Source organism: Dasypus novemcinctus, chromosome 29, assembly GCF_030445035.2.
Source record: "Dasypus novemcinctus isolate mDasNov1 chromosome 29, mDasNov1.1.hap2, whole genome shotgun sequence".
Taxonomy (NCBI): domain Eukaryota; kingdom Metazoa; phylum Chordata; class Mammalia; order Cingulata; family Dasypodidae; genus Dasypus; species Dasypus novemcinctus.
In genome coordinates, this window is record NC_080701.1 from 9,988,311 (window position 1) to 10,007,549 (window position 19,239).

At 56.1% G+C, this 19,239-nt stretch overlaps 2 long non-coding RNA genes across 2 annotated transcripts; one reads left to right on the forward strand and one right to left on the reverse strand.

Moving 5' to 3' along the window:
• The first annotated feature begins 4,571 nt into the window (after positions 1-4,571).
• Positions 4,572-9,517, forward strand: LOC131276562 (uncharacterized). Its single transcript, XR_009184033.2, has 3 exons — positions 4,572-8,801; positions 8,972-9,172; positions 9,350-9,517. It is a non-coding gene; the product is annotated as an uncharacterized lncRNA (long non-coding RNA).
• On the reverse strand, positions 8,770-12,229 carry LOC111759931 (uncharacterized). Its single transcript, XR_009184030.2, has 4 exons — positions 11,898-12,229; positions 9,984-10,181; positions 9,367-9,517; positions 8,770-9,106 (listed from the first exon to the last, which is right to left on the reverse strand). It is a non-coding gene; the product is annotated as an uncharacterized lncRNA (long non-coding RNA).
• Between the last annotated feature and the right edge of the window lie 7,010 nt (positions 12,230-19,239).

Below are 19,239 nucleotides of genomic sequence, written 5' to 3' on the forward strand. Positions count from 1 at the left end.
AAAAAATAAAATAAAATGAAAAATCATAAAAAGAAAGAACAACGGGAGAAAGAAGCAATAGGAAACAAGTGGCCAGTGCAGGGTTTCTCGTTACCAAAATAAACTCACCAAAATTCCTAAGCCTAAAGCTCGCCTCCTGCCGCACTCTGTGTTTGGAGACACTCTTTCTTTCTCCCTGCTCTCTCCATCTCTCAGGAGTCCAAACGCCTCCCTGCCAACCCCCACTCACCCACAAAAAGCACGATCAAAACAAATAAGCGTTTAGCAATACTTCCTTCGGCCTCCTGGCATCTGCAAAGCACAAAACTCCACTTGGTATTTCTCCTTGGTTAAGTTTCGCTTATCCCACCTCTAGCCCCTAGGCTGGCCGAGGAATTCTTTATCCCTTGCCTGCTTCAGGAACGGAGGGAGAGCTGTCTAAAGCTTTGGGGAGGGATTCCTGGAGGGGTGGGTAAGGCCATAGGGCTGGAGCTAATGGTCATTGATAAATTAGGGAGAGGACGGTCTATAGGGTAGTGGGGAGAGAAAGGAGATTGGAGCCAATGTTCTCCAGGTCAGGGGCCCAGATGCACAGGTTTGGAGGAAAAGGAACTTAACAGTGAGAAATAGTAAAGAGACACAGCACCTGAGCCGCTGGGCGCTGGGAGGAGGGCGGCTCTGAGAAGAGGAAACAAGCCCTGCTCCGGGACGGCGAGGCACGACAGGCTGGCGAAGTGCCTGGTGAGCGAGAGAAGACCCGGGGCCTGGGGCAGGAATGGAGAGCAGCGCGGGACTGTCCAGGCCCCGTCCAGGGCGATGCCTCCAGGGCCGAGCAGGGTTAGAGAGGCTGGGACCGCCTGCGGCTTGCAGCAGCAGCAGCACAGGTGGCTAGACCCGCGACTTTGTCGGGAGGGCCTCTGGGGTTTTTCTAGTAAAATCGGTGAGTGCATCAGCGTTAGCCACTTCTCTCTGGAGGTACCCCCAGCCAGGGGTGCGGTTTGATTTTCTTTTTTTCTTAAGGCTTACCTTTTATTCATTTACTTAAAGATTTATTTTTTATTTATTTCTCTCACCTTCCCCTTCACCCCAGTTGTCTGTTCTCTGTGTCCATTCACTGTGTGTTCTTCTTTGTCCACTTGTATTCCTGTCAGTGGCACCAGGAATCTGTTTCTCTTTGTTGCGTCATCTTGCTGTGTCAGCTCTCCGTGTGGGCGGCACCATTCCTGGGCAGGCTGCACTTTCTTTCGCGCTGGGCGGCTCTCCTTATGGGGCGCACTCCTTGCACGTGGGGCTCCCCTATGCGGGGGACACCCCTGCGTGGCAGGGCACTCCTTGCGCACATCAGCTCTGCGCGTGGGCCAGCTCCACACGGGTCAAGGAGGCCCGGGGTTTGAACCGCGGACCTCCCATGTGGTAGGCAGGTGCTCTACCAGTTGAGCCACATCCGCTTCCCCAGTTTGACTTTCTTCCCTCCAGGCTCCCCAGGGCTTGGCCCCCAGGCAATGTCCTCCTTTGCACTGCTCCCCACCGTTACCCCCTAGAGCTCTAAATGCCCCAGGTGGCAGGAATGAACGGTCCCTTTCAAGCAGAAGGGCCTGCACGAGGCGAATATTTGCGTCTGACCTCGTTTCTTCGTCACAAGCCTGTGAAGTTGGGAGTCGTGACTGTTCCATTTTACAGGTAAGGAACCTGAAGCGCTGCTAGGCTCAGTTCCCCCAAGCACCGAAAGTAAATCCCGTGGCGCTGGCACGTGGAACGCACAGGCCTGTTAGCTATTGCCTACTGTTTTCATTGCTCTACCAGAGGGAATATTTCCTGGCGGGCGGGAGGATGCACTCTAGAGCCCGAGTCCCTGGTTTCCGACCACCATTTACGCTGACGCTGTGGCCTCGGGCAGCTGGTTACTTACCCTCAGTTTTCACATCTGCAGAATAGAGACAACAATGGTAAAGAACTTGGGACAGTGTCTGGCCCATGGTAAGCATTACGTAAGATGAGTTATTACGACTTCCAATTTCTGTCTTTTTCTCTCCTAATTTAAATATATGACAAAAGTAAACTATATGCACTCAGATTTTTTTTTAAAGATTTATTTTTTATTTATTTCTCTCCTTCCCCCCCTCCCCCCAGTTGTCTGCCCTCCGTGTCCATTTGCTCTGTGTTCTTCTCTGTCTGCCTGTATTCTTATCAGCGGCACCAGGAATCTATGTCTCTCTTTGTTGCGTCATTTTGCTGTGTCAACTCTCCGTGTGTGCAGCGCCACTCCTGGGCAGGCTGCGCTTTTCACATGCGAGGTAGCTCTCCTTACGGGGCGCACTCCTTGCGCGTGGGGCTCCCCTACGCGGGGGACACCCCGGGTGGCACGGCACTCCTTGTGCGCATCAGCATTGCGCATGGGCCAGCTCCACACGGGTCAAGGAGGCCCGGGGTTTGCACCCTGGACCTCCCATGTGGTAGGCGGGCGCTCTACCAGTTGAGCCACATCCGCTTCCCTGTGCTCTCATATTACGCTCCAAGCTTGGGTGGCCAATCCCAGGGGAAGCTGGTAAAGACCTGGAAGCGTCCTTCCTTATGGATTCTGAGATTTATCAACATTGGCCCAGGTTTCTACTTTGTTAACCCTTCAGCGGACATTTATTGAGTACCTGCTGTGTACCAGCCAAGGAGAGCCACAGAAGTAGAAGCCACCGCTGTGGACTTGGAGGTGCATCGAGTTGTCTTCCAAGGAGACAGACATGGGAATACTTAATCACATGTGAGGTCGTTGGGACTCTGCTCAGAGGCCCCCGGAGAGCCGGAGGAGGGGGTGACACTTGGGGGGCTGGGTGCTGGAGGACGGGGGTGGCGCGTGGGGAGGGAGCCGTCGCAGGTGGAGGCTGAGGGAGCAGCCCCCGCAGTGCTGGGGGTCGGGTGGGCAGGGGAGAGGCTGGAGAAGCAGCCGGGGTGAGGCGGGCAGGGCCCGCTCTACGGAATTGGAATTTGGCCCCACAGGCAACCGAATCAGAGCTGGGTTTTCCAGAGCTCAGCCTGCCAGGGGTGGAGACCGGGAGGGGCTGGGCTCAGTAGAGTCCCTGGCAAAAGGTCGTGAGCTCCGGGGCTGAGACAGTGGCCACGGGGATGAAGGGGGGCAGGCGCTGGGAAGGCAGGTCATCAGCAGGTGCGATCTACCAGGGGACAGACGCTGTGGAATGAGCGATGCGAGATAGGGGCCCGGCTCCAAACCTCGGCTCCGCAGCCTGGCTGGAGGATGAAAAGCCGTTCAGGAGGAGCAGGTTGGAGATGGAGATGGGGACGAAGGGTGAGTTAGAGCGCGGAGGCACCCAGGCTCCTGCAGGGCGTCGGGGCTGAGCTGTCCCACGGGGGCCGTGGAAATGCCGAGAGGTGGGGACAGAAGCCTGGCCCGAGGCGCGGGCTTAGGAGGGCAAGTTGGTAGCTGAGACCCGAGCCGATCTGAAGATGGCCTGGCCCGGGGAGGGAAGAAGAGGCCCCTCCTGGGCCGGCCCAGCCAAGCAGGGCGAGCTCCATGCCCGAGGTCATCTGATAGAAGATTCCAGAAGGGCGCAGGGCCACGGGATGGGGAGACGGCTTCCTGCATAATTGGGGGCCTACCCATGGTTTAGTTTTACTTTTTCTGACCTTGATGCTGTGGATTCCTGAACTCCCTCCTTGATGGCAGGCGTGGGTTTTGTTCATGGAGCCCTTCCACGGGGGCTGAAGGCGTGGCGGAGAAGTGGAACGGGGAAGAGAGCGATTGGTGTCCGGAAAAAGCTTAATTAAAGGGAAGACGTGTGCAAGGCAATCAAAAACGTGAGCAATCGCCACCGTCCCTACTCCACAAAAGGAGTGTTTTTCCAGAGTAAAAAACTGGTCGCTTACTTTAATATCTCAAACAACAGAAACAAAAATAAGAAAAGGCTAATAGTACAAATTAGGGCTTAGCGCAGGAAGGCTGCAGGAGTGATTTAAAACACTGTGATTTTGTGTGCTAGTGTTTTATCCTCCCCAGGACCGTATTAATAGAACCTGCACATAAAATCAAACTTATTTTATATCCAAAGGTGCCTAGAAAGCCCACTGAGAAGTATAAGCTCTATAGCTTTAGATACTCAGGGAGGGTGGCGCCCAAATGTGTCAGCTTACCTGCAGTGTGGGGGTTCATGCTAAAAGCTTCCCTGGAAGGTGGGGGATCTGTTATTTCAAGCTTGCCTGGAGGAAATAACCTATCTAATACCCAGATTAAACACGTGAAGAAACTAACAAAAAACCCTTTTGCATATAAGCACCGTTTGGCTCCCCTCTCTTATATCCTCTATATAAAAGGGACCCAAAAATGCTATTCGGGGCTCGGTTTTATCAGCACAGGAGTTGCCAGTCCGGCTGGATATGTTTTTGACAAATTATAAGGAAAAAACAATGCGTTTGCCTAATCAATGCATTTTAATCCCTAGACAGTATTCAAAACAGGGCAAACAAAATAAAATACAACGCTCTCGCGGGCGGTGGGGAGTTGGGACCCCACAGCACATCTGGGGCCCCAACCGGTGCCCTTGTTTCAATAGTGGGGTGCAGGCCAGCGGGGCCGCCGGCTTCCCCGGGGGCCAAGAGCCCTGCCTGCCAACACGGCCAAAGAGCTGTGCAAAAGCGCTGCGTGGAAACACGTCAGTCCTTCCCAAGCCCACTGAAGGCCGGGCATCAGCCCCCCTGAGAAGCCCCCCGGGGGCCAGTCCCCCCTCTGGGCTTGCCGCCTTGTTTGGGGCAGGCCTGGGCTGCTCTGCCCGTTTTGTTCTGACGTGGTTTTGTTTGGGGCCGAGTCCTCCCCAAACTGGCACCTCGTTCCTCCCCCCCCAACACCTAACCCTGCCCAGGGTTCTTCCCAGAGCCCCAAAACCGCGCGGCCAGAGCACGGGCCCCCTGCTTTCCACCCGCCAAAGGCAGAGGCCTAGAGCCGCCTTCTGGCTCGGGAAGAACGGGGGGCAGGAGGGCACCCCGTGCTGGGGCTGCTGAGTCAAGGAAGCTCTGGCCTGCAGGGGAGCCGGGCCCCCCCAGAAACACTGAAAACGCCCCGAGAAGCAGGGCCCTGGGCAGCTAAGCAGGCCACGTGTGCTTCTGGCTGACTTGGCACAGTCGTCGAACTGGGGAGTCGAATCTCGACCAATCCACGACAGGTCCCTTGAGGGCCCGGCGGGGGCCCCTTGATGGCAGACAGGAGTGGGGACAGGGCGAATCTGGGGTCTTTCATCAGTCTACTTGGACCCTGGAAAACAAGAGATTTAAGCCTGCATTTATTTTTTTAAGATCTGTTTTTATTTATTTCTTTCCCCTTCTCCCTGTGTCCCCCATTGTCTGTTCTGTGTCTATTTGCTGCGTGTTCTTCTTTGTCCGCTTCTGTTGTTGTCAGCGGCACGGGAATCTGTGTTTCTTTTTGTTTCATCATCTTGCTGTGTCAGCTCTCCGTGTGGGCGGCGCCATTCCTGGGCAGGCTGCACTTTCTTTCACTCTGGGCGGCTCTCCTTACGGGGCGCACTCCTTGCGCGTGGGGCTCCCTACGCAGGGACAACCCTGCATGGCAAGGCACTTCTTGCGCGCATCAGCACTGCGCGTGGGCCAGCTCCACATGGGTCAAGGAGGCCCGGGGTTTGAACCCTGGACCCTCCATATGGTAGACGGATGCTCTATCAGTTTAACCACGTCCACCTCCCAGGGTTCACTCTTGCTGTTGTCCAGTTCTGCCCTGTTTTTAAAATGATCGTTGTGATAACATGTATATAACATGCAATTTCCCGTTTTGGCCACTCTCAAGTATCCACTTCAGTGGAGTTAATTACATGCACAATATCGTGCCTGCCATCAGCATCGCCCATCACCAAAACTTTTGCAGCATGATTGCATTTTAATTGACTTCTCAGGTCATGGCCCACTCACGCACTTCAGCACAGCTCCTTTAAAAAATAAAAGTGCCGCAGGGCTAAGATAATTTACTTCCCGCAGCGCAAGCACCTGACAGGTAGAAATCTAAACTTTAAAAAAACAGAGTGTGTGAGGAGGGGGAGGATACCTTGAAAATCCTTTAACTGTCAGACATCAGCCTGTGCTGGCGGAAGCACCCTGTATGTAATTTAATCAACACCCTCGGTTTTCCATTATGCTTTTCCCTCCCCAGATAAAGGTCCTCTTCTCACACCCCCCTTATCTTGGCCTGACCCCTCACCTCTCTCCGAGAGGAAGTAGGAGCGGTGAGGAGAGTTAATCTGGTCGCAGCTATCTGGGGAAAGGGGAAAAAAAGAGGCAAATGGGGCTGAAGCGCCCTGGCGCTGCTCACACCTGCCTGTGCCCCTCCCGGGCTTTGAAATGTCACCTGCACAGGGCAGCCACGTTAGGGGCTGTGGCCTGGTTGAAAGACGCAGTTCCAGGCGCGATTCTCCACCTCTGACGGTGGCAGGTCCCTGCTGATCAGTCTCTGCTCCCTGTCTGATGAGCAGACCAGCGCCTGGTGGAGCCGAGCCATGCACCACTGCTTAGAGACTTGGGGGGGCTCCTCGCAGAGAGGTGAAGGGTGGGAGGACAGGCGGGGGGGGTGGATTTCAACGCAGAGATACCTAATGCCATGACTCATGTTTAGTGACACTCCTCCAGTGAAATCCACTCTGTCAGATCAAAAGCAGAGGTGGATCATTAGCTCTTTGGGGAGCCACGGTGAACTCTGACCCGCCACAGCACTGGCAAGTCCACACTGCAAGGCTTGACAGTTTCATCCATTTATATAGGGGCTGACCTGGGCATCCTGCAGAGGGCACATTTGTGGGGTAGACGGAGAGGGATTGGGCGGTTTCTCTATTGCTCTTATCCAATACATGGCATTTCTTAATATTCCACACGTGCTGAGACTTTTTTCTTTGAGATTTTTTTTATTTTTTTATTCCCCCTCATGTGCTTTCTGTGTCTTGCTCATCTTCTTTTTAGGAGGTACAGGGAACTGAACCTGGGACCTACTATGTGGAAAGGAAGTGCCTAACTGCTTGAGCCACCTCCATCCCTGCTTGTTGTGTCTCTCATTGTTTCTCCTCGTTGTGTCATCTCATGACATCATCTTGTTGCATCAGCTTACTGCGCCAGCCCATTGTGTCAGCTCGCTGTCTTGCTTGTCTTCTTTAGGAGGCACCAGGAACTGAACCCAGGACCTCCCATGTGGTAGGTGGGTCGCTTGAGCCACATCTGCTTCCCCTGCTTAGACTTTTGACATCACAAAGCACTAGTAGTTAGGAGTGATAGGACACGATTGGTGAAAAATTAAGTGGCAACAGAATTCTAGGACTCTCGTTCCCTTAATCTGCCTGAGCCTCTGTCTCCACGTCAAGAAACAGGAAGCCAAACAATGCCACCTAGACTAAGGGTCAATGTAAGTGGAAGGGACTTCAGGATAACCGTCTCCGGGAGGCGCTTGGGAGAAACACGGGGCTGTGTGTGTGTGTGTGCTGATCCAAATGGGAGCATTGCTGGAATTTTTTCACGGGGTGGTGGACATGATAGAATAAAGCAGTGACTTGTTCACGGGCCAGGGTGGGCCCAGAACCGTTTCCTGAAAAAATTCCTGGCTTTGACTGCAGGTCCTTCCCCCTCCACAGCAGTCTAACACTTCTAAGGACAAAAGCTACCATCTCTCGAAGCCCTTGAACTTTTGCCTTCCAACCCTTGTCCAAAGGCTGCTGGAGAAAGAGATCCCAAGAAGGGTTATTTTCAAAAGTATTCAGTCCATCCACTTTTCTGGGTATTTTAGGTTCTGTCTTTGGGTAAAGCCAGACAAGAGAAAAGTAGAGAGGTGAACTGCTAGTTCCAAAAGAAAACACAGATGCTTTCCACCAGGGAGCCCCCTGGGCCAGCCTTCAGCTGCAGTGATGTATTTGGTTTTACCTTTTTTTTTGGGTAAGCCTCGCTTCGCAGGTGCTTTACTCCTAAGGGGTTCAAAGAGCTTTCTCTTCCAGGAGTTTGCTCTCCTAACTCACTTTATCTCCTTCTGCCCCTCCTCGTCACCTTTTTAGAGCTGAAAACCCCAGGATCCAATTCGAAGCTCAGCTGAGGGAACTGGCCCTTGGGATCTGCTGGCTTGTATCTCATTACTTCTCAGCTTGGATCTCCAACTTCCTCTTCTCCCTCATCCTGATTTTTGAGTGTGCTTTGGTTGTAAACTGTCCCAAATCCTTTCCGGAAATTAGAAGGGCATTAACACATCAACAAGGTGTTTAAAAGAATCAGTTTGTATCCCAAGTTATACATTAGCTAGGTAGGCTCTTTATCTCAAGTTCTCTCTCCTTTCACAGCTTTAGTTCTCACTACCTTGGCTAGTAACCCTAAATGGCCCGCAGCACTCAGTAGAGACCAACGCAAACTAAACGGGCCTTGATAACTGTTTGTTGAATGAATAACAGATCTGCTAAGGGCAGAAGTGCTGAAAGAGAGGGCCTTGAAACTTTGCCCTGCAGTTTAGAGATTATCTCCACATTCAGGTAATTGAATTACCCGAGTTTACAGTTTCCTGACCCTGATACTGATTTAGTTTTTCTTTTCTGTAGGAGCACCCTCTACTTTGGACAAGGCTATTTATTTCATCAGTCCCTTTGTCTGCTTCCCTAAGGGCCGAGAATGCTGTAGCCAGGCTGGCAACCTTTTCCTGTAAAGGGCCACAGGGTGAATATTTTAGACTCTGTGGTCCAGGTAGTTTGTGTTGCAAGGATGCATACTTGCAGTTCTTAGCGCCAAATCAGCCACAGACAATAAATAAACCAACAACCGTGGCTGTGTTCCAACACAACTTTATTTACGCACAGGTAAACCTGATTTTCATAACGCTTTTCTATGGCACAAAATATTATTCTTCTTTTGCATTTTTCCCCACCATTAAAAAAATGTGAAAAACGATTCTGCGCTATACAAAAGTGGGCAGCCCCAAGGAGGGGCCATCGTCCGCTGCCATCTGCTCTCTGGTCTTCTTTTCCAGGAGTCCCACTTCTCTCGAGCCAGCGCCAGGTGAATGAGGGAGCCCCCCACCACCTCGCACCCTTCGGCGGAGGCCCTGGAAGGTTCCGGCCTCCCTGTGTCCTCGCCCTGATGGGGCCTGCAGCAGCCTTCTGGTCTGTGGGATGGAGAAGGAGCCTGCCCTCAAGCTGGAGCGCAGCAGCTTCGGGCTGCTCTACTCAAGGTGACCTTTCCCAGGCTCAGGTGAAGGACGGAGGCTGCGCATAGCTCTGCGGGGACCCCGGCCCCTGCCGCCGCACCCCCGGGGCGGGTTAACCGCCTGCCCTCCACCCGTGGGCCTCCTCCGGCGACACAGCGAGGTGGGGGCCCAATCGCCTGCTCACCCCACTCTCCTCCCCAGGTAAGGGTGGCACCTACATTCCAGTAGCAGAGAGAGGTCGGGTGAACGCGGTACAGAAGGTCAGGACGCGAGAACTCTGAGAAGGAAGATGATCTATTTCAACATGGCCAGACTCGGCGGACTCTTGTCCTGATAAAACCTGAGCCCCGAACAGCGTTTTCTGGGTCCCTTTTATACAGAGGAAATAAGAGAGGGGAGTCAAACGGTGCTTGTATGCAGAAGGACTTTGTGTTAGTTTCATCAGGTGTCTTATCTGAGTATTAGGTTATTTCCTCCAGGTAAGCTTGAATTAACACGGATCCCCCACATGGCAGGGAAGCTTCTAGCACGAACCCCCACGTTCCAGGGAAGCCCGGCACATTTGGCTGGCACCCTCCCTGAATATCCAAAGCCTATAGAGCTCATACTTCCCAATCGGCTGTCTAGGCATATTTGGATATTAAATAGGTTTGAATTTATGCACAGGCCATATTAACATAACCCCACAGGAGCCGGAAGGCCCTTCTCTAAAAGCTAGCCCCCTTCCGGCTCTCAGCAGCTGCTCCGCCCAGGGGCGCTGCGGGCGGCTCTGGGTGCGCCCAAGGGGTCGGCCAGTGTTCACACGCGCAGAAGCCTTGTAAGTGTCACTACTTACAAAAGAGGGGGGGAAGAGAAAGCTGTTTCTTTCCCTAGCCCCAAAGATAGCATCTGTCCGCCCTTCCCTTCTGTTTCAGGTTGGGTCGGGAGCCTTCCCTGCTGGTTGCCCAAGAAGAAGTTTCTCAGGCGCCTTTTTCTCAGTCATTTGTGTTTCTCACTCAGAGTTGGTTGCTCTCAGCCACGGGGACGATGACTCCTGTAAGAAACCGGCTAGTCAGGGCCTCGCCTTAAAACAGAGCAATGATTCAACCTCGCCCCAACAGTCTCATCTGTGCCCCACACAGGAGAGCTGGGGTCCGTGCCACGGCTAAGTGAACGCTGCGTTGCAGAGTGACTGAGTGAAGGCAGCGCGTCCCCAGGACGGCCGAGAAGCAGCCTTCAGGAAGCCGGTGCAGCCCAGGGCCCTGAGCATCTCAGAGAGCCCCCCAGCAGGGCCCACCGGGCCTCGACCAGGCCACCACCAGGCCCCTCACCAGAGCCCCCACCAGGCCCCCCACCAGGGCCCCCACCAGGGCCCACCGGGTCCCCACCAGGCCCCCCACCAGGCCCCCACCAGGCCCCTCACCAGGCCCCTCAGCAGGGCCCCCACCAGGCCCCTCAGCAGGCCCCCACCAGGCCCCTCAGCAGGGCCCCCCCCAGGCCCCTCAGCAGGCCCCTCAGCAGGCCCCCCACCAGGCCCCTCAGCAGGCCTCCCACCAGACCCCCCACCAGGGCCCCCACCAGGCCCCTCAGCAGGCCCCCAACCAGGCCCCTCACCAGGCCTCCCACCAGACCCCACACCAGGGCCCCCACCAGGCCCCTCAGCAGGGCCCCACCAGGCCCCCACCAGGCCCCCCACCAGGGCCCCCACCAGGCCCCCCACCAGGGCCCCTACCAGGCCCCCACCAGGCCCCTCAGCAGGGCCCCACCAGGCCCCTCAGCAGGCCCCCCACCAGGCCCCTCAGCAGGCCCCCCACCAGGCCCCTCACCAGGCCTCCCACCAGGCCCCCCCCACCAGGGCCCCCACCAGGCCCCTCAGCAGGCCCCCCACCAGGCCCCCACCAGGCCCCTCAGCAGGGCCCCACCAGGCCCCCCACCAGGCCCCCACCAGGCCCCCACCAGGCCCCCCACCAGGCCCCCACCAGGCCCCTCAGCAGGGCCCCACCAGGCCCCCCACCAGGGCCCCCACCAGGCCCCTCACCAGAGCCCCCACCAGGCCCCCACCAGGCCCCCCACCAGGGCCCCCACCAGGCCCCTCACCAGAGCCCCCACCAGGCCCCTCACCAGAGCCCCCACCAGGCCCCTCACCAGGCCCCCACCAGGCCCCCCACCGGGCCCCCCACCAGGGCCCCCACCAGGCCCCCACCAGGCCCCCACCAGGCCCCTCAGCAGGGCCCCACCAGGCCCCTCAGCAGGCCCCCCACCAGGCCCCTCACCAGGCCTCCCACCAGGCCCCCCACCAGGGCCCCCACCAGGCCCCTCAGCAGGCCCCCACCAGGCCCCCCACCGGGCCCCCACCAGGCCCCCTACCAGGCCCCCCACCAGGGCCCCCACCGGGCCCCCACCAGGCCCCTCACCGGGCCCCTCACCAGGCCCCCACCAGGCCCCTCACCAGGCCCCTCACCAGGCCCCCCACCAGGCCCCCCACCAGGGCCCCCACCAGGCCCCCACCGGGCCCCTCAGCAGGCCCCCACCGGGCCCCCCACCGGGCCCCTCACCAGGGCCCCACCAGGCCCCCCACCAGGCCCCTCACCAGGGCCCCCACCGGGCCCCCCCACCAGGCCCCCACCGGGCCCCCCACCAGGCCCCCCACCATGCTCCCCACCGGGCCCCCCACCGGGTCCCCCACCATGCTCCCCACCAGGGCCCCCACCGGGCCCCCTCACCAGGCCCCCACCGGGCCCCCCACCATGCTCCCCACCGGGCCCCTCACCAGGGCCCCCCACTAGGCCCCTCATCCAGGGCCATCACCCAGAGCTTCAGTCTGGAACCACGAAACTGAGGCTGGGAGTAAAGCAAGACCTTGAGCTCCAGAAAAGAGAAAGGAAGGGGAGGGCTGCATCCGCAGGTGCAGCGAGGAGGGGGCGGGAGGTGGCGGCGGAGGGGGAGGCGAGGGGGAGGGGGAGGGGGAGGGGAGAAGACGAGGTGGGGGAGAAGAGAAGGAGCAGGGGAGGAGGGGGGGGGGAGAAAGAGGAGGAAAAAGGACAGAGGACAGGGGGGAGGAGGACAGGAGGGGGAGAAGAGGTGAGGAGAGGGAGAAGGAGAAGGGAGGGGAGGGGAGGAGGCGGGAGGCAGGGGGAGGGGGCAGGGGCGGCGCGCGCAGCCGGGGCGGGGCCGGGGCCGGGGCGCGCGCCCGCGGGCACGTCGCGGCGGGCAGGGCGGGCGCCTGGGTGCGGGGCGGGCCCCTGGGTGCGGGGCGGGCGCCTGGGTGCGGGGCGGTGCGCCCCTGCCCTGTGGCCTCGGGGCACGCCGAGGAGCCCGCGGGAGGGAGGGGCTCCGCCGTGGGTTTTACTTTGCCAGCCTAGGCGGTCCCGGCGCGCGCTGCTCTGGCTTTCGGGGTACGGGGGGACCCCGCGCCCCCCGCACAGCCCCGCGACGCGCGGCTTCTCTGGAGCTTTGGGGTGGGAGCAGAGCACTGAGCTGCCGGAGGTGGGCCGGCGAACCCCACCCCTCAGTCCTTGGCCTCCGGGGGGACGGGACGGCGACAGCCCCAGGCGCCACCCCTGGGGCGCCCCTTGCGGGGCCCGGGCGAGGGTCGCTCCTCCCCAGAGCCGCGGCCGCCGTCCCCCCGCAGCCGGAGGGGCCGCTGGAGCTGCGCGGGGGCGCCCGGGTCCCCTGCGTGGGCCGCGATCGCACTTGGGCCTCGGGGGTCTTGGAGGCCCCCGGGGCTGACCGCAGCGCCCTGGCCGTGGAGCCTGGACAGCAAGACCCCTCCTCCCTCGTCGAGGGGCCAAAATGACCGCCCTGAAAGGACCCTCGGTGGGTGCTGGGTGCTGGGCACGGAGTCCAGGGATGAAAACACGCAGCACTGCCCCGTGGGGATTCTAGAGAGTGGGGGACTGGCGAGGAAGAGGAGAAAAGCCAAGCAGGTGGCACGTGGTGGCAGAGTGGCAAAGACGATGGAGAACAATGGGGGGGGGCTATCCATTGGGTGCGGGGGGGTGCTGACGTGAGCAAAGGGCGGGGAAGGGCACACAGGCATGGGCGCGGAGCTCCGCCAGCAGGTGGCGAGGAGAGGAGGGTGGGGGGTCTCGGGCACCAAGTCCCTCTGAGCACGGGGCAGCCGACAGGCCCCTGTGGCTGCAGGGAGGAGACGGGGAGGGAAGGGAAGGAGGGGAGAGGAAAGAAGGGAGGTGGGTGGTGGGTGAGCCGTGGAAGGACCTGCCACCGTGAGCGCTCGGGGGTGCGCGCACAGGCACCCGTGACGCGACTTCTGGGTTAGAAATCCCTCAGGCGGTGTGCCCGGGAGACTGGAGAGCGCCAGACCGAGGGGGGTGGCTCGGCCGGGTGGTGGCGGGGAAGTGGTGACCAGCGCTTGCGTTCTGGATGTGTTTTAGAGGTAGAGCCCGCAGGATCTGGGGATGGAGGGGGGTCATCACTTGCAACCCAGGGCCCACACTAATGCAAGATGTCGATAATGCGAGCTCTGTGCTAGGCACAGGATTCTTTTCCTGTAAATCTTCAGCTCGAGTAAAATTTAGAAAATTTTTAAAAATGAAAAATAAAGCATTTGGAAATTTTCAACAAGCTTCTCTTTTTTTTGCAACCATCTGACCCCCCCCTTTTCCTTCACAACCCAGCGTGTTGAAACGGGGGTCACACTTGCTGCAGTCTGGCTGCTGTGCCCAGTTTCAACGAGGCTGTTTTCACAGAGGACACAAGGGGCTGCCGCAGGGACGGTCCTGGGGGGCATTTCCTGGCTGCCTTGGCTGCCAGTGGCCACATCCTCTTTTTGGAAACTCTTCCCTGTAACAGCTGTATTTCCACTTTCTCCTTGGACCCCCTACTTCAGCGGTTCCTCTTTCTTGGGATTCTCTTGTGTTTCTGTTCGTTGTTTGTTTTTTGTTTTTCCTCTGCTCACCCCTTTGTTTCCTCTCAGCCCAGACTGCACTTTGTGTGTATTAAGCCCAGACTGCTCTTACGGTGTGTAGTAAGAAGCGCCCCTGCTCTTCTTAACACACACACTGTCCCTGTGTGACCCCACCCAGACAGCCGCCTGACGCGTGAGCAAAATTGGGTTCTGGTGACGAGAAGAAGGGTGCGTTTCCTGGCTCCCCGCAGCTCACCTTCCCTGGGGTCGTTCCAAATACTTGACATGTTTAGAAGCCCTTCGTTGTGCATCTACACATGCTTCGGATGGCCTGTGTTAAATTAACGGTGGCTGAGAAACCGTTTCTTTAGCGGCTTAAAACAACCACGCCCGCCAAGCCTCCAGGCCCGGGGCTTCCTCAGGAGACGGCGGCCAAGATGGCGCCGGGCCGCCCTGGTGCCCGGATGGAGGCTGCGCTCGGGGCGGCGTCCTCGGCAGCCCGTCGGGGCGCGATGGCTGTTTGTGGGGGCTCTCGGCCCCTCTCGACGCGGGCCTCTCCACGGGGCCGCTGAGCACGCTCGTGGCGTGACAGCGGACTTCCTGCAGAGCGAGAGGGACGCCCGGGCAGCCCCGAGCCAGGGGAGGCGAGGCCGCCCGGGGCGTGAGCGCCCCTACAGCTGGGGCTCCGGCGGCCATCTTGGAAGCGGGCGGCCGCCCTCAGCGAGAGTCGTCTCGTCTCCTTTCTTATTCTGAGGAATTCTGACTCGTCCCTCAAAACTCAGCGCCAGTCAGCGCCTTTGGGAGCCCTCCCCGACTGAGGAGCTTCCTCCTCCTTCTCTTCCATTCCACGAAGGGCGCGTCTCCCTTCACTTACTCAGCTGCGCTGAAATCCCGCGTTTCCTTGTTGCTTTCTTCCCCACCAGAAATAGCGGGTACAGCTCTGAATTTCTACCACACCTCCCTCAGTTCTCTGCTGCTTGGTGCTCATATTTCGGCTTTCACATTGCATTTCCCACCCACGTCACTTCTGGCCCAGACCCCACTCCTCTTTGCCCCAGCAATTCCGTTCTAGAGATTTATGCGCAGGAAATAAACACACAGTCAGCAAAGAAGTAGCTACAGTGATGTTTATTGCAGCTTGTTCATGATGTTTAACTTTGTAAAAAAAAAACCTGCATTTCCAAAAATAGAGATTTGCTGAAGTAAGTTATACAATAATATAATGGAATATTGCATAGCCACTAAGAATGATAATACAAATGTTTGTTGGCATGAAAATATGTTCACGAGATATTATTAAATGAAGTAACACAAAGTTGTAAAACATTTAACAAAAAATAAAAACACCTATACACACACATCCACGCACCCCCCCCCCCAAAAAAAACCAAACCCACACTAGACAGTCCCTTGGATATGGGCTATGGCATTATGAGTGGCTTTAGTTTCCTTCTTTATCTCGTGTATTTTGTTAACATTTCTGACATGAACATCTTATTGCTTTCACAGAACATTTTTAATAAACCACACTTTTCATTCTACTGAAGCAAAGGATAGGTTTATCCTCTGAGGTTCTAACGGGAAAACTCTGAAATCAAGAGTGTATTCAGGCAGCAGACTTGGCCCAGTGGTTAGGGCGTCAGTCTACCAAATGGGAGGTCCGTGGTTCAAACTCCGGGCCTCCCTGACCCGTGTGGAGCTGGCACATGCGCAGTGCTGATGCGCGCAAGGAGTGCTGTGCCACACAGGGGTGTCCCCCATGTAGGGGAGCCCCATGCGCAGGGAGTGTGCCCATGAGGAGAGCCGCCCAGTGTGAAAGAAAGTGCAGCCTGCCCAGGAATGGTGCCACACACACGGAGAGCTGAGACAGCAAGATGACGCAGCAAAAAGAAACAATTCCCATGCCGCGGACAAAGAAGACGCAGCAAATAGACACAGAGAACAGACAACCAGGGTGGGGGAGGGGAGCAGAGAGAAATAAATAAATAACTAAATCTTTTTTAAAAAAGTGTATTTTGTTTGTCAGCATCTTCTCAATGGAGAATGAAGTCAAGGAGTGCTGAGCCATTTTCCTTTTCTAAGTTTTATTTTCCTCCTCTTTTTTCTTTTAAAGATATATTTATTTCTCCCCCCTTCCTCCGTTGTTTGCTCCCTGTGTCCATTAGCTGTGTGTTCTTCTGTGTCTGCTTGTATTCTCACTAGGCGGCTCCAGGAATTGAACCTGGCACCTTCTGGAGTGGGAGAGAGGCGATCATTCTCTTGCACCACCTCAGCTCCCTGATCTGTTGCATCTCTTATTATCTCTCCTCTGTGTCTCTTTTTGTTGCATCATCTTGCTGAGCCAGCTCTCCGTGTGGGTCCGCACTCCTGCACAGGGCATCACTCTGCATGGGCCAGCCTGCCACACGGCCAGCTTGCCTTCCTCAGGAAGGCCAGGGCATAGAACTCTAGACCTCCTCTATGGTAGACAGGAGCCCAGTTGCTTGAGCCACATCTGCTTCCTTCCTCTTCTTTGAGACACAGGACTTTTCCAGTCCTGGCATTCTTTGTTCTGAAGAATTCACATACCAGCCAAGGAATTGATTGTCCTCAGGAGCTATCCCAGTGCCCTCTCTGCTCTCAGAAGGCAGAGTAATTCTCCCAATGTAGCATCTGGTTCCCTGTCTCGACTGAGTGAAGGTCTTACTCATCTTGCAGCACTCACAGCACAGTGCTTGGCATATCTGATGAATAAGGTTGCCAAATCCAAAAGGCACATTTCTATTCTTTTTTTTTTTTTAAGATTTATTTTTTATTTATTTCTCTCCCTCCACCCCATTGTCTGCTCTCTGCGTCCATTCACTGTGTGTTCTTCTGTGTCTGCTTCTATTCTTGTCAGTGGCACTGGGAATCTGTGTCTCTTTTTGTTGTGTCTACTCTCCATGTGTGCGGCGCCACTGCTGGGCAGGCTGCACTTATTTCGTGCAGGGCGGCTCTCCTTACAGGGCATGCTCCTTGCGCATGGGGCTCCCCTATGCGGGGGACACCCCTGCGTGGCACGGCACTCCTTGCGCATCAGCACTGTGCGTGGGCCAGCTCCACACGGGTCAAGGAGGCCCGGGGTTTGAACTGCGGACCTCCCATGTGGTAGGCGGATGCTCTTTCTGTTGACCCGAATCCACTTCCCTCTATTCTCTTCTTATTGAACTTCTCAGGCACACTTGGCTCAAGTGAACCAAGTGACAACTTCTTTCTTTGGAATTGGTCTCTTCTTTTTGCTCCTGTGCTAATACACTGCCTTGTTTTACCTCCTAGGCCTCTGGCTCCACCTTTTCAATGTCCTTTTCCTGCTCTCCCTGCTCTCTGTAAATAACAGAGTTCTGCATTGCTCAGTCCCTTCTCCCATTTCCCTCTCTTTTGATGACTTCATTTATTTCTGCAGCATTAAATCTCACCTAGAGATCAACTGTTTCCAGCCAGCCCGTACATCTCTTCAGAGCTTCAGGTTTCTATATCCAGCTGCCTCGTGCTGGATGTTTCCCATTTGCCCTTCCAGATCCAAGCTCTGCTCTTATCCACCCTCCTTTCTGCCCTGGCAACTTGACTTTTATGGATGACAACCACGGGCTCTCTGACCCTGGCCAGGTTTGGTTAACAGGAGGTGTCAGACTGGAGGACAAGAAAAAACCGAGGTCGTCTCTCCTCTCTCTCTATAGCAGTTACTGCACCTTTCCTTTACGCCTGTAGGCTGGGCAAGGCCATGGCTCTCACTCTTACTAGCATCGGGGGCAGTAACACTGTTACCAGCACCATTTTTCTTTGCTAATCCTAATCTTTGCCTGCCTTTTGTAAATAGTCCTTTTTTAAAAATTTCTCTCCCCTTCCCTGCCCCCCTCCTCAGTTGTCTGCTCTCTGTGTCCATTCACTGTGTGTTCTCTGTCCACTTGTATTCTTGTCAGCGGCACCTGGAATCTGTGTCACGTTTTGTTGCATTGTCTTGCTGTGTCAGCTCTCCGTGTGTGCAGCGCCACTCCTGGGCAGGCCGTGCTTTTTTTACATGGGGCGGCTCTCCTTACGGGGCTCACTCCTTGTGCATGGGGCTCCCCTACGCAGGGGACACCCCTGCGTGGCATGGCACTCCTTGAGCGCACCAGCACTGCACATGGCTCAGCTCATCACAAGGGTCGGGAGGCCCTGGGTTTGAACCCTGGACCTCCCATGTGGTAGGCAGACGCCCTATCCATTGGGCCAAATCTGCTTCCCATAAATAGTCCTTTTTATTAAACCCCTCTCAAATTATCCTGGACTCCTGCCAGAACCCACCCTGATTCACATACCACTTGACATCTCCCCTTGGGCATCACACTGTCGTCACAAACATGGCATGTCCAAAACCTTGATTTTGGTTTTCTCACGTACCTCCTTCTCCCCACTTTCTGCTCTCTTTGTAAGTGGGACCACTACCAGTCCTCAGGCACAAAGCAGACCGCAAGGAGTCCTACATGATTTCTCCATCCACCTTATCCCGACTCTCCTTCATCTAATCTGTCACTCAGTCTTAAATTCAGCTGTGTGCAGCTGGCTTCTCCTTACTCTTTAGAGTTCATCTTGAATGTTAACTTCTCAAAAAGCCTTCCTCTACCCAACAAGGCAGAGCTCCCCTTCCCATCCTTTTATTCCTTCTCAATGCACCAATTTCTTTCTTCTTGGGACTTACCATGATTTACACAATTCCACACTAACCCCTCCTAGAGCACTCCCCCATCCTCATGCTTACCTGCCTCTCCTACTGTACTCTAAGGTCTTTGAAAGCTTAGGCTGTATCTTTTTGCACCATTGTATCTGAGGTGGGCCCTGTTGAGTCCCTACCCAGCTTCCCACCCTCTTCCTCCTTTCCAAAAGAATAGTGATTTTCACCCAGCGGTCTACCTTCAGGGCTCAGGGGAGGCGCACCTCATTCCAGCTTGGGTTGAACTCTGACTGGCCTAAGCCACTGATGACAGTCTCATTCTCCTTGGAAGTGATGGTTTCTGAAGCTCCCTTGATGGACAGTAACCTAAGCTGGCCCAATCAGATGGAAAATAAGGACATCTATTCCCAGGGAGCAGAGATTTTTTTTTTCTCTCTTCCCATGGATATGAGTAATGAAAAAATGCTGCCCCAGGGAACATGAAATGATTATTTTACTTGTCAGGTGTGTCCTTTTAGTGGGAAAGGGTGATTCTGAGCTGTAAGAGCTAATGGGCTTTGTCTTGGTGGATGGAGA